The sequence below is a fragment of the Ochotona curzoniae genome, unplaced genomic scaffold (assembly GCF_017591425.1).
Source record: "Ochotona curzoniae isolate NIBS_2020 unplaced genomic scaffold, NIBS_Ocur_1.0 contig_2210, whole genome shotgun sequence".
Lineage (NCBI taxonomy): Eukaryota > Metazoa > Chordata > Mammalia > Lagomorpha > Ochotonidae > Ochotona > Ochotona curzoniae.
Window position 1 is genome coordinate 3083571 of NW_024465369.1, and position 15325 is coordinate 3098895.

General features: G+C 40.2%; 1 protein-coding gene across 3 annotated transcripts in view; it reads right to left on the minus strand.

Annotated features, from left to right (window-relative positions):
- ZRANB3 (zinc finger RANBP2-type containing 3) overlaps positions 1-15325 on the minus strand; it is a 219011-nt gene that overhangs the window by 168047 nt on the left and 35639 nt on the right. The gene's annotated exons all lie outside the window — the stretch shown is intronic.

Below are 15325 nucleotides of genomic sequence, written 5' to 3' on the forward strand. Positions count from 1 at the left end.
CTGGATGGAAGCAAAGTAGCTGGGATTTGAACCAGATACTCTACTGCATCAAATAACAGCCTTAACTGATGAAACTCAAATGAATCAATCCTAATTTTATCACTAGTCAAACCTAGACAACAGCACATGTTGCAAATGATTGTCAGCAGGATGAAATAACTGAACATACCAATCAAAATCTCTAGGCAAAATAAGAACTAAACAAATATTTGTAGCTTGAAAAAAATACTAAATTCAAACAGGTAAATGTCCAAGTCCTAAAAGTGATGGAGTACAGTCAGACTAGTTCGACAGAATACCAAAATGAATTAACAACAAAAAATAGAAGGCAAATACAATTAAAGCTAGAATACAAGCAATCATTATTTATTTAAGTTTCAGGTATAGACTCCCAAAGATACATATGAATCAACTGTTATGCCCACTAATAAGCACTTTAAGGACTGAGTGAAATCATAAATGTACTGAGAGCTTCTTTTCCATCCAAAAAATCTGTTAGCTTTCTTTACATAAATTGGTCATAAGTACTCTAAACTCTGACTTCCTTAAAAGTGAGATTCTAATGGTCACTCTGGAAACTTTTTTCCAAAGACTGCACCCAGCTACAGAAATATCTACTGCCACAATTCTGTACAGCCAAGAACACATAAATAAACACACATAGTATTTAAACACATGACAAATATAGTCTATTCCGAGACAGCTTTTGCTATAATTAATCTTTCTATAAGCATTTCCTTTGTAAATTTTCTATAATTGTCTTTTCTTCTAACACTACCACATAAAAGCCATACTTGTTAAGAATAAGTAAGTTGGAAGATTATGGGATCCAAAATGCTTATGGTTAATTGGTTTCAGTTTGAGAATTGCTTTAAAAAGTATATTCAGTGGGATGGAATTTAAGGAGCATATATTTGAGTTGGAAATGGCTGAAGCTGGTGCAAATACATTATATTATTCCTCTTTTGCGACACACACACATCACATGAGTATATATACTTATAACAGGAAATTTTATTGAGTCACTCATAATTTTCCCATCTTTCTAGAAAACATTTCAGGATTTACTTATAATTGTTAGCCTTATTTTTCCTTCTAGTTTTCCAAAAAAAAAATGCATAAAATTGGTCAGAAAAATAGTTATTAGGTCATAAATGACCTGTGAATTAGAGACATTCAAGTGCTTTGACTCTAATGGGCAACATTTCAAGTCCACTCATTTGTAAAGCCATAAGTGCTGTATCTTAAGGCCTGCTGCTTAGGTAATGATGATGCAGATGTGTACAACTGCCAGAATTTTTAAAAATAAATAAATAAAAAGGACTCTCCCCAAAATGCTGGATTTTAAAATTTCAAAACTGTACTGTGGTCAATTTCAACAGCAGGGGAACATCACTTTTCAAATTACACTGAGTTGTTAACACTTTGACATAATCTCCTCACATAAGTATTTATCAGAGGAAAAATGGCTTTTGTTATAAACTTTCAAAAAGTGTTTTTTTCCCTGTCAAGCAATTTAAGAGCTGAGGAAATACGAAGAACTGAATAATTTTCTTTCTTCTTTCTCAATCTTTCTTTCCAGTGCATGCATAGGAACACAGAGAGAGGACTCCCAACTGCTGCCTTTGTCTTGAAATGTGTTATGCATCCCTCTCTTCCTTGCCCCTTCTCTACAGCCCCAGATCCTTGTAATGATGGCAGTGCAATGCAAAAGACTAGGGACCTAGTAACACTGTTCTTGGATTAGCTTGCAAACTAGCAGTCTGCCTTACAGATGGATTTGCTTTGATCTCAGATTGCATTCTGGAAAGCCACACTATTTGCTTAACATTTAAAAATCAGACTATTTCACACACACACACACACACATACACACACACACACACACACACACACACAAATTTCTGAAAAATTAAATCTGACAATGGCGGATACCTTCTCTGGATGCTGAGAAGAAATAAATAGCTGTAGGTAGGTAGCTGCTGTGCCCCTCACATATGTGGCACGAGCTCCTTGGTAATCAGCCGGCCACACTTGTATATGTTACCTGGTTGCTGTCTGAAAGTTGGTTTCACAGAAAGTTGTCAAGAGGATCTGAAAAGGATCCATAATATTAACACTACAGGTCATGTGCTTCATTCACAGCTTAGACATGCCAGCCTGTTTCGGCATAAGGATATTGTTTTCTCATTGATTATTTTAACAGCTGACAGGAGTTACCAAGTGAAACTATTTAGCTGTGTTGAGACAATGACTCTAAATTCAGAAAGAAAGCATAGAAAGAACTGCAACATCATTTAGTTAGAAGCTTTTAGACTTTGGGTAGACAGCATGCATGTGCAAAGAGACTATACGACCATCAGGAACACAAGCACAGAATGCCATGGAAGACATTTCAGTCCACAAGAGGGTAAAAGAGAACAGAATAAAAATAATCAGAACACGAATGGTGTCTTCCTGTTTTGGGTGCATGGTAGACATTCTGTAAATAACTTCTGCATGCAGAGGTAAACAAGCTCTTCATTCTATCAATGAAGAAAATGAAATCTCAGCAGACTTATGAAGGACACCCCATCAAATTTCCCTAATCTCAAAAATCCTTACTTCCTGACATGTCTTCAAGTTCATGGAAAGATTTCTCTCTTAACTGAGTCACCTAACTCTGTTATCATCTAACCATCGCTTCCTATGACAACTCAATGAAATCTATATCAAGCCATGCAAGTCTGTTTTATCAAACATTTATGCTAAACTTCAATACATATTCAGTTTGAAATTCTAAGCATTGATTCAGCCCACCAAAAGAAAAAAACAAAAATCCAGAAATACAAAATGCCTTACTATATTTGTGTTACCAAGTTGCCTCTAGACTAGTAGTCTAATGACCTGCTAAGAATAATGATGAAGTACCACTTGCTCTGAATTCTTTACACTTTAAAAGGTTTTCATTCTAACAATCCTAATTAAGAAAATCAAAGCTAAAAGATATTTTTGCGGAGCCAGCATTGTAGAGTGGTGTGTTCAGCTGCTGTCTATGACATCACCATCCCATACTGTTGCCAATTCATGTCCTGGCTACTCCATTTCTGCTCCAGCTCCCTGCTAATGTACCTGGGAAGACCTGGGACCATGACAATGATGTAGGCAATCTGGATGGAGCTCTTGGTCCAGGCCTCAGCATAGTCCAACTGTGGGTATATGTGTGTGTGTCTAACTTTGTGTATGCATGTGGGTGTGCCTGATTTTAGCTTTCAAATAAGTAAATAAATCTTTGAGAAAAAAGGAAAAATTTAAAAGCATGACCTGATAGTATTTCAAAATAAGTTAATCAAAGTGTGAGTGAATAACCAGTGAGAAGGAGATTCAACCAGAAGAACAATCTTCATGAACAATCTTCAAAAACTTAGGCATTATGTTTATATAAGCATACATACGTATAAGGGCATCGTGGTTCAACAGACTAATCCTCCACCTCCAAATGCCAGCATCCCATATGGATGCCAGTTTATGTCCAGGTTGCTCTACTTCCTATCCAGCTTCCTGCTTGCAGCCTTGGAAAGCAGTGGAGGATAACTCAAGAACTTGTGACCCTGAACCCACCAAAGGAAATCCAGAAGAAGCTCATGGCTTTTGGCTTAGGACTGGATTAGCTCCGGCCACTGTGGCCATTTGGGGGAGTGTATCAGCAAATGGAAGACCTTTCTCTCTGTCTCTCTCTCTGCAAATCTGACTTTCCAATAAAAATAATTAAATCTTTTTAGAAATATTTTATGTTGCTAAAATGAGAGGCTACAATAAATGACAAGAACCTGCAGTTTGCCCCAGAATTAATGTTACAGTAGCTAAAGCTGGACTTAATATTGCCAGCATCCCATATTGTGCTAGATACCTGAACAAGGTCAGAAAGGAAGAAGCTTATCTTGGGAATCAAGTGGAACCATTTTCTTCTAACTATTGTAGACCTTGTAATCTGCATAGAACAATGGTGTTAGCTAATGCCAAAACAGCATGCAGCTTAGCGTGTGTGTGGAAGGAATGTTAGGAATATTAACGGGAACCTGTTGAACATTATCAGTAACTATGTACAAGTGTGCAGTTCTGTAGCAATTTTTATTGCAAACATGCAGCACTAAGACCAGCAATCAAAATAATGTGTGATTATACATGGGAAACAAATAAACTAAAACGATATATGAGAACATGCCCCTTTCTGCTTGAGGTTTAGTCTAGCCAATGGAGCCTTATGTCACCATGCCACCGCCACCACGACCATCATGATCATTATCGTCAAGACTGCTTCCTGTTAAAGGCCTTGATATCTCCTCTGCTATGAATCTTATAACAATATGAACACCAGTTTTTGTCCCTATTGCTCCATGACTGATACAGCTCCCTGCTAATAGCTTCAAAAAACTGAGAAGATGGTCCAAGTGCTTGGGGAGATGTGCAAGAAGCTCCTGGCTCAGCAGACGGAAGATATCTCTCTCTTTGTCCCTCTATCTGTAACTCAGACTAAAAAAAATAAATAAATACATAGATGAGTAAAACTTAAAACAACAATAACAACAATCAGGCAGTTTTAGTTCTGAGTTTGCCAGGAAGAACTATGTTTGGGATTTCAATAGATCAGTTAACCTCTATGTGCTCTCTCTTGTATTAAATGTTCAACAATAGTATGCCAGAATCCTTCAGCTTTACATTCTATGAGTCTATGATCTAGAAAGTTGCAGTTATAAAAACACTTTAAAAAGATACGATTTTGGGGGCTGGTGCAGTGGCCTAGTGGCTAAAGTCCTCACCTAGAATTTGCCAGGATCATATATGGGCACCGGTTCTAATCCTGGCGGCCCTGCTTCCTATCCAGCTCCTTGCTTGTGGCCTGGGAAAGCAGTCAAGGACAGCCCAAAGCCTTGGGACCCTGCACCTGCATGGGAAACCTGGAGGAAGTTCCTGGATCCTGGCTTCACACTGGCTCAGCTCCAGCCGTTGCATTCACTTGGGGAGTGAGTCATCAGACAGAAGATCTTCCTCTCTGTCTCTCCTCTCTGTATATATGACTTTGCAATAAAAATAAATAAATGTTAAAAAACAGATATGATTGTTATGGCACTATTACATTATTTCAGGTGGCAGTTTTTCATTTCCTTCAAGAGAGACAAAGGATTTGTGTCATTCTTTTATGTCATCCAATTCCTCTGCCTATGGTTCAATTTGTATTTGTTGCTACATCTTCTAGACCCAGGCTTGACCGTGGGTCAAGTGGCTCTCATTCCATTCTTGCATTTACACAACTGAGCATAACATTATTTCCTCTGCTTCTTGCACTATGTGATCACAGTTTACTCCTTGAAGACTCCCAAATGACTCCCTTCCTCTACAATTAAGATTCCCAGAGGAATTTGAAGAGCATTTCTAAGCCTGAGGTTTTCCTATCAGGTAAGTAGTTCTCTCTTATCCATACGGAATAAATTTAAGTAATCCCAGTGGATGCCTGAAATTGAAGACAGCACCAAACATTACATGAACTATGCTTGTCCCTCTTGTACATACCTATGGAAAAGCCTAATTTAACAGCAAGATATTAACAATAATAACTAATAAATTAGGTATACTATACTGTAACAAATATTATGTAAATATGATCTTTCTCACCCACTTCCTCTCTCTATCCTCAGAAAAGGTTGTTTTAATACAAGCATTGTGATATGGCCAACAATCAACCTGATAACTAAGACAGTTACCCACTGATGGCCAGGTAGCTTATGTAGCATGCATACACTAGACAAAGGGATAATTCTGTCCAGGCAGGGCAGAATGGATCATGTAAGATTTCATCATGCTGTTTAGATAACTGTATAATTTAGAACTTATTTTTATTGTTTCTTTCTGAAATTCTCCATTTAATTATTTGACACTTCAGTTTACTGCAGGAAACTGAAACTGCAAAAAAGCAAAACCACCGGTGGGGTGGGGGAACTACTGCATATCAGAGATCAGTTTAAAAAAAAAAAGCTGTGTACAACAAAACAATTTGATATACTGACAGGCAAAATAACCAGTGCAAATTTTCCAGCACCAACCTTAACTGGACATCGGTACCAGTGTTGATGTCTTCCCCCAACACCTCTTAAAGTATTAAATACCATTGGCACCTTTGGTAATGATTTCTTGTTTTCATTGGATAATTTTTTTTTGTGAAAGATTTATTTACTTATTCAAAGAGGGAAGGGAGAGAGGAAAGGAAAGAGGGAAGCAAGGAGGGAGGGAGGGAGAGAGAACAGGAGGATATTACATCCACTGGTTCACTCCCCAAACAACCACAACTGCCAGAGCAGAACCAGGCAGGCTGAAGCCAAGAGTCAAGAGCTTCTGCCAGTCACCCAGGAAGGGTCTGAGCACTTGGGCCATGCACTGCTGCCTTCCGAGACTTATTAGCAGGGAACTGCATCAGAAGTGGAGAACCAGGACATGAAATGACACCCAGAGGAAGCTGGCATTGCATGCAGTGGCTTAACTTATTGCCCCACCATATCAACCCATGTTGGATAATTTTTATTAACACTTCGATATAGACAGCATTATTCATCTTAAAAACAAAAACACCTCCCTACTCCTCACTTAGCCTCTCCAACTTCCAGCCACTCTCTCCCCACTCCTAACAGCCACACATCCAGTCTTATTTGGTGCTTGTCATTTCCAGTACTACCAATGCAATTAACTTTTTATAACTTCTTGAAATATTACCACTGGAATCAAAATTATGCTGGAGGATTGGTATTGGGCCTAGTAAGACATTCACTAACAAGTTTTCATCCCATATGTAAGTTTCAAGTTTCAATTCCTGGCTCCATATCAATTCCAACTCCCTACTAGGATGGAGCGAAGATAGCTGGGAGTAAGCAGTGATAGCAAAGGTAACTGGGTCCCTGTTACTCATGTGGGAGTACTAGACTGCATTCTGGTTAACCAGCTTAAACTTTGGCCCAATCCTTGCCCTTGCAAGCTTCTGGTGTATGAAGCAGCATACTCACGCACTCATGCTCTTTTGCTTTTGCTGTCTCTCTTTGCATCTCAAAACACACACACACACAGCTTCAGTTAGCACATACTTTTTATACTGTAAATTTAGGCAAACAATTTCACCTGTATGCCTTAGTTTTATAATATATGAAGTGGGAATATCAGCTTAATACATGTGAGTTGAACAAGTGAATCTTGTGTAGAATTCATATAGTTATTCATTACAAAGCTGACAGATAATCCATATATCTTATCTTTCCATTTCCGTCTTATTACCTACTGTTCAGTTAAATCATTCCTAGTACCAACATTAACGCCCGGCAATGATCAGAGATGGTTGGAAACTTCAATCAATGCAAATATTACTTGACAAATGCTCTGACTACTGAGATTTTACTTAAAAGAAGGAACATTATAAAACCATCTGAAATAATTTGTGGATTCCTCTTCTATAAAATATTTCCCTAAACACAATGTTCCTTTGGTCTGAAATGATCTCATGAAAATTCCCTCCCTGCACCTCACTCTACTAAGCTGTAAATGATGAAGAACATTTGCCATTCAAAAACCAGTTTAGGGGCCCTGCGTGATAACATAGTGGTTAAAGGGGCTGACAGTTGAGGCTGGTCAAATCAAAGCTAGAGGGGCACTGATACAAAGGCTCATTGGCTAAATCCTTGCCTCGCACATGCTGCTCTGTTCTCATCCAGCTCCCTGTTTGTGGCCTGGGAAAGCAGGTGAGTATCGTCCAAAACTTTGGGATCCTGCGCCCATGGGGGATACCCAGAAGAAGCTCCTGGTTCCTTACTTTGGATTAGATTGGCTCAGCTTAAGCTGTTAAGGCCACTTGGAGAGTGAACCAGTGGATGGAATATCTTTCTCTGTTGCTTCTTCTTTCTGTAAATCTGCCTTCCCAATAAAAATAAATAAATAAATATTTTTTTTAAAACTACAAGAAGAAAGAAAGAAAGACCTAGGTTCAAATTCCATCTTCACCATTAGGTGAGGTTAACTTTATCTTTCACAGTCACAGCAGTTCCTCTGAAGAACCTGGAAAAAAACACCACTTTCACTGAACAGATCTTGCAGTAATTAAGACCCATTAACAGAATTGTCTTGTAGATGGCTGGCCTCAAAGCAAGAGTTGTGCTTTTGGCTATTTTCAAAAGCAGCTTACACATATCAACAAAACAAGCACTTTTTTGTTTTAACTGAAAAGTCAGATTTACAGAGAGGAGAGAAACATCTTGTGTCTGCTGGTTCACTCCTGAAGTGGTCACAGCTGCTGGACTTGAGGCAATTTGAAGCCAGGAGCTTCTTCTGGGTCTCCCACATGGGTGCATGGTCCCAAGGTCCTGGGGCACAGGGCAGGGGGGGTCTTCTACTTTTTTCCCAGGCCACAAGCAGGGAGCTAAATGTGGAACTGGCATAGGAAGGGGCACCCATATGGGATCCTTGCACAAGCTAGGTGAGGATTTAGCCACTAGGCTACCATGCCAGATCAATAACTGCTGCAATTTTTTAAAGTATTAATTGGCATTTTAAGTTTAGGCAAAGAATTGTTGTATAAAATTGGAATGATAATCCTAAAACAATAGAGGTGGAGCTGGCGGTTGGCCTAGCAGCTAACACAGCAGACAGCTCAAGTGGTTGGATCCCCGACACCTGTTTAGTATATCTGAATGAAGTTCCTAGCAGCTGGCTTCAGTATCAGCCTAAAGCCGGACACTGCAGGCATTTGGAGAGTCAATCAGCATTAAGAAACTTTCTATCTGTTTCTCTCTTGTTCTATACCACAAATAAATTTTTAAAATTATATACATACACAGGCTTCATTAGTATATGGTAAAAGAACCCAATAATTTTTTTTTATAAAAAGCAAACACAAATAAAAAAAAATTTTAGACACAAAGTCAAGTTTATGGTGTCAAATCAAAACCCTCTTTTAGATAATGTAACAAATTCACCTAAAAAGATTTAATAATGCTTTGCAATAGAATACTTGTGAGAGAGGAGTTAGAGTGGGTAGTAGGCAGTTAGGGTATTCTGGGTCCCTGAGTAAAAGAGAATTTCTCCACCATGTCTTGAACTCACCAGGGCACGTCTCTTCCAAGGGACAGTGGTGCTATTAGCATATCAATTCCCCACCTGAAGTATCGGCCATTACCTTGGCTATTGTGGAAGGGCCTCAGGCTGATCTCTTTATCATTGAAAGGAGTAATACACCTCTGCCTAAGGCCTGGAATGTCCTATGTCTGGTATCTCTGTGACCTTTTGTTCCAAGGCCAGGTACCTTGGAAACCAGGAATTTTCTTTGTTTATGGAGAGACATCTTTGAGGGAATCCTTTAAAAGGTGCATTCCCCACCATTGATACGGGTTTTGCTTCTTATTTTCCTGCCACCATGGCAGAGCACTGAGGTCCTTTTCCTCCTGCCACTATGGCAGGAGGTAAGGGTTCTTTCTATCTCAAAGCCCCCTCCCGTCACTAGGACGGGAGTCTTCTCTTCTCAACTTTCCTAATAAATCTTGCGTTAAAACTAAACTGTGTCCGCATGAAAATTCTTCTTTCCTGCGAGACAAGAATTTGAGGTTGCTGCCATACTCGGAGTCAAAATTCCTGCAACACTTGGAGCTATAGAGAGGAACACACACACACACACACACACACACACACACACACACACACACACACACACACACACAAAATTCTTCTATCCTATGGTTCAGTCCCCAAATGGCAACAATGGTCAGAGCCAGCAAGTAGTAAGCCAAGAGCCAGGAGATTCTTCCATCATGAAGGAGCAGCAGCCCAAGAACTTGGGCCAGCCTCCACTGCTTCACCACGGCATTAACAATGAGCTGGGTTAGAAGAAGAGCAGCTGGGACTGGAGCCCACTTCCATATAAGATGTCAGCACCACATGCAGAGTTTTAGCTTGCTACATCACTGTGGCCCCATGGTGGTCCCAAGTATTGCATTTTTATTCACTAGAACGGTATGAGTTGTTTAAGACCTGGAATACTATTGGCTGGATCTATGTAGAATCTATGTAGGATTTAACAAATTCTCTAAAATACTGCAAAAAGAGGTGTATTTTATTATCTTGATTTTTAGCTAACGAAAAAAGCCTGAAGCATAGCAAAATTAATTCTTTAAATGCTAAATAATAAAGCTTCTGGTTGTCAGAGCAATGGTTTTTTTTCTTTAAGATAAAAATATTATTTCACTTTGTTTCGAAAGAAACATATTGAGGAAAGCAATGAAAGAAACTACAGAAATTTCTTTAATGAATACAGTTCCGTTAAGCAGTCTGATAGAACACAGTGTAAAGAGAAACAGCACAGATTGGCTTTTTCTAGTGTGGGTGTCTTGGTATTCTTGGGATCTTTCACCCACGCACATGAGTCAGTTTTATATAACACTGTAATGTATAATTTTCCTCCTACTCACAAGCCAACACTTCAGAGGTAAGATCTTACCATGAGTTATTTAAAGAATATGGTAACTTGGAACATTTTAATATTTTATAAAATGTGCAAACAGCCAAATTATTACTATGTCAGCAACAAGCTCCGTGGCTTCCAAAGAAGCATCGCAGTGTGTTTCAGAACTGTAAGCATTTTGTGAGAGGAGGTGAAGAAAATATGTAAATCGTTCCATTGTAACCAAAGATTATAACTTTCTAAAGGATAGGATTGAAAAGGAAGAAAAACAGGACCGATTCAGTTTTCTCCACAGTATATCAAATATTCAATTTCTTAGGGTAAATTCAAAGAATATATGAAAAATCATGTTATCATATGTATAAAATGAATATCTAGATCATTTTTGCTGTCCATTCTAAAAATCCTTTTTGCTCATAGCACCACCAGAAACCAATCACTCTTTCTATGAGTCACTTCGGAAAATTGTTATTAAACTGAGCCATTTTTTCGCATTAATTATTTATCATGAGAAGACAACATTATTGGAAGGAAGGAGTCTCTCAAAGGAAGAAAGCAAAGCAGATTAACTGAGAAACACAATTTAAAAGCAGCAAATAAAGACAAAAATGAAATTCATCCTTTAGAAACTCTACAGACTTGAATGGCATATAAAGAAAAGCACCTTTCGAACCCTGGGGTTGGGACAAAAGCACCTCCCTGCAGTGTGGCAGTTGTGCAGGGTGCCCCAGGCAGGCCAGACCCAATGCTGGGGACTCAGGCCAAAGTCACTGCAAAAAGCCAATGACCCAGTTCTAGGCTTTCTCCAGGCCCAAGAGGTCTCATCCCTCAGGGAAACTTGGGAACTGGATTAAGGGCCTGGCTCCACCCTGTGGCTAACTTCTTGCAACAGGAGGAGCTTGGGAGGGGCATACATTTGGCATGGGTCGGGGGCTGACCAGGCTGAACCAGTTCATATCACCCACTGGCGAATCCCAGCACCAGAACAGAGTGTGGGTTGAGACAGGTTCAGTCACAACAAAAACCAGTGCACATTACAGAATGCCAAGGTAACATGACCTGTACCAGATGTGGCTGCAGCATCCAAACAGCACACATAGGAACCAGGGAGGGAGGGGGTGGAGCAGGCAGAGGGAATGTGGGGGCTCCCCTACTGGACAGCCGCTCCCACTGGAGAGCATGAGCTGGGATCGGAGCAGACCAGACTAAGCAGGGCTACATATGGACCTCAAGTGAGCTAGATCAGGAAAAAGCCAGGCTGGGTTGATTATTCCTACTGGTGCAAACTACATTAGAGTGGGTGAGGGTTGGTTGTTAGCCACAGCATCAGCTGGCAGAGGCTGGTACTGGGAGCTAAATCTGTCAAGTTAAACTCCAGAACCACCTGGAGAATGCATAATCTGGGAGTGGGAGTGGCCTAGAAGGAAGATAGTGGACACCTCCCTCTTGGGTTACCACTCCCATAGGAGGGCACAAAAACCAGGACAGGGGCTGGGGTGGCCAGACAGAAAGACACCCGCCAGCACATGTGTGGGCTGCATAACAGGGTTGGTTAGGTTGAACTAGGTTTCAATGCCTATTGACATGTATGAGAGCTAAATGGGATGTGAGACAGATTGAACAAGTCTGCTGTACATAGTGGCAAGCACAAGAACCAGGGTAGGAGCAGGCCTGGTGGGGGTTATTGGGAGTTGCCCCAACTAGGCTGCAGCTCCCACTGTTTTATGTGAGGGCCTAGTGTGTGCTGACAGAATCAGGCTGGACTGCAATACCCATCAGTTCGCGTGAAAGACAGGGCTGGAATAGGAACTGACCCAGCAATCGCAACAACCAGCATGTGCATAAGCTGATTGAGGCGATGGACTGTGCCGGACCCTGTACTGGCAAGCACACACAAAAATCAAGTCTGCGATCTCCTCAGATGAAGTTTCTTTGGAGATCCCTCCAACTGAACTGCTGATCTCAGAACCCCAACCATGAAGAGACTATTTCAGCCAGTGGATTCTGAATAGGTTTCATCGCGATTGGAACAGCAAGATCATCGCGATTGGAACAGCAAGATTGGCAGCAATTCAGAACTGTTGAACTATCAAAACTGCTTAAGCAGGACCCTCGGAGCATGCCTCACATTGGGGACCTGGGATGGGTGGCAGGGTGGCGTCTCTCCCTTTGTTTCTCCCCTGACCCCAGATACAGGGGGAAAAAAACGATATTAGTGTGGAAGCAATGGTCTTACACACTTTCCTGTAGCCCTTGACCCTTTTTACCCTAATCAACTAAGTAAGATTATTAAAAAAAACTTCATTAAATTTAATTAAATTTAAAAAAGAAAAAATAAAGAAAAGCACCAACTTTATATTTGATAGAAGACTAATCGGAAGTAACAATATTGGAAAAGATGACATCATCACACATGAATCACTTTCATCATATAGTCTACCCAAATAAGACATCACCTACTTTAAATAGATGTTACAGAAAATGTGGGATTAATTCAGGTACTTGCATAAAACTGCATGACTTTTGAATTGTGACACATCAAATTCTATTATAACCGAGTGCTATCTCAGCATTTCACTGGAGCATAAAACAGCAATATGATCATAGTAGGCAAGGTGGTAGAATAGAAAGTATCAAGAGGATATCAATCTAAATTACAGCTAGATCTTTCATTGGTTTATAAATCTTACACTTCAGACAAATTGTCCTAAATGTTGAATAAACAGAAGGCTGGCTAAAAGCATGATCATTATCAAAAACTCTAATTTTGAGACTGGCATTGTAATGTAGTAGGTAAAGCTGCTGCATCCCCTACATGTGCCAGTTCATTTCCCATCAACTCCAATTCCATGCCAGCTCTCTGCTACCTGCCTGGAAAAGACAACAAAAGATGGTACACAAGTTTGGGACCCTGCCTCCTATGTGAGAAATCAAGGTGAATGAAGCTCTTGATTCCTGGCTTCAACCTGACCCAGTCCTGCATAGAGGCCAGAGGGTGTTGGGGTCTGGCTCAGCTCGGTGCTTCCACTCCCAGGCCACACTTGTGCCAGGGGAGACTACAACCATTTCCCAATCAGAACACAGCCTCCATTCCAGCCCCGTGCCCCTCGGTGGGAATCCCCCAACCGGGCATGTTCCCAGCCTTAGATTGCGTGCATGCCGGTGGTTGCTGTAACTCAGCTTGGCACAGCCCCTTACCTGTCCCGACCTCTGCCTTAGACACTGTGGCTTAGCATTCCTGGCTCATTCGGACCAGTAGGTGCAAGAGCCTAGCTCAGCATATCCTGTGCTCCATCCTGATTTCTAATTTTACTTATGGGTAAGGTTTGCTCAGTCCTGCCCGGGATACACCCTTCTATTACCAACCCAGACATTAGCCAGCCATTGAAGCTACTTTGCCCAGCTTGTCTCACCCCCAGGTCTGGACCACATGTTCACCATATGGGCACTGGTTCTAATCCCAGCGGCCCCGCTTCCCATCCAGCTCCCTGCCTGTGGTCCAGGAAAGCAGTTGAGGACGGCCCAAAGCCTTGGGACCCTGCACCCGCGTGGGAGACCCAGAAGAGGTTCCTGGCTTCGGATCGGCATAGCATCAGCTGTTGCGCTCACTTGGGGAGTGAATCACTGGACGGAAGATCTTCCTCTCTGTCTCTCCTCTCTGTATATCCGCCTTTCCAATTAAAAAAAAAACTATCACTGTTTTTAATAACCTTAGATACTAAGTTTGTTTATTAGCAAGCAGGCTTACTGCTTTATATATCATTTACACTCTGGAGTACAAGCACACAGGTCTTTCTCTGAACACCTTTATAAGACATTTGATGCTTGAGGAGGTTGCAAAAAAAATAAGGCTATTTTACAATTAAAATTAACAATGTATATATCCATACTAAGGGCTGATTTTTGCACTCTGTTAGCATATTAAATTAAGGTAACCATGGGAATTTTTGCCCTAGCATTAACATAATTTATTAAAGAATCTTTCTCTAGCAAAACTACCAGATGCTACCTATCTATCTATATATATTTCATTGATGTAAAAATATAATCTACAATTAGCACACAGGTTAAGAATTATTAGCACTACAAAAGTAGCACACTTAAAAGGGTATTTTTTTTAATACAAAACAACTGCAACTTTGGAAAAGAAAACAATAAAAGAAATTAAGTTGTCATCAAGTAATACCTTCAAAGAACACAAATTAATATCTTTTCTTTTTTGTAAAGGCTTTAAGCAATACAAAGTCCTCTTTCCCATGTAGACAGATAATTGGAACAAATTGCTCTGCCAGGATTCCCAGAACAAATGAGATACACTTTACTTCAGAACAACATCCACACAAAGAATATTAACTAATGATAAAGACAACAAAGCTACGCCTAATCCATTCAGTGACAGGCTTCTGACATCTCCCCTGCTGTGGACAAGTAAATGACAGATAGCAAATCCTCTTCATATAAACATTTGATGTGGTAATGAGTTTTTCAATTATTTTAACCATGTATCTTCACAAATACACATATCCATGAATATAAACAATATTATCACATACTTAAATGATGTATCTAACATTGAGCTTGGTGAAGAAGAGATTGAAAAATTCAATGCATGATTACTTAATATCTTAGAAAAAACTGGAAGAAATCTAGAAACCTTAAATAACAAACCATGAAGATGACTTACCAATATTAATGTATTTGTAAAATTTCCAAACTGAGGAAGAGAAAAACACTTCACTAGATATATAGTGATTAGGCAGGGTACAATTTCAAAGGAGAGGGACACCTTTATTGCAAGTGTCCTTCTTTACAGCAACAAAAAGGGATAGCCCAGAGTTTCCAAAGGCATAGACTGGCTAC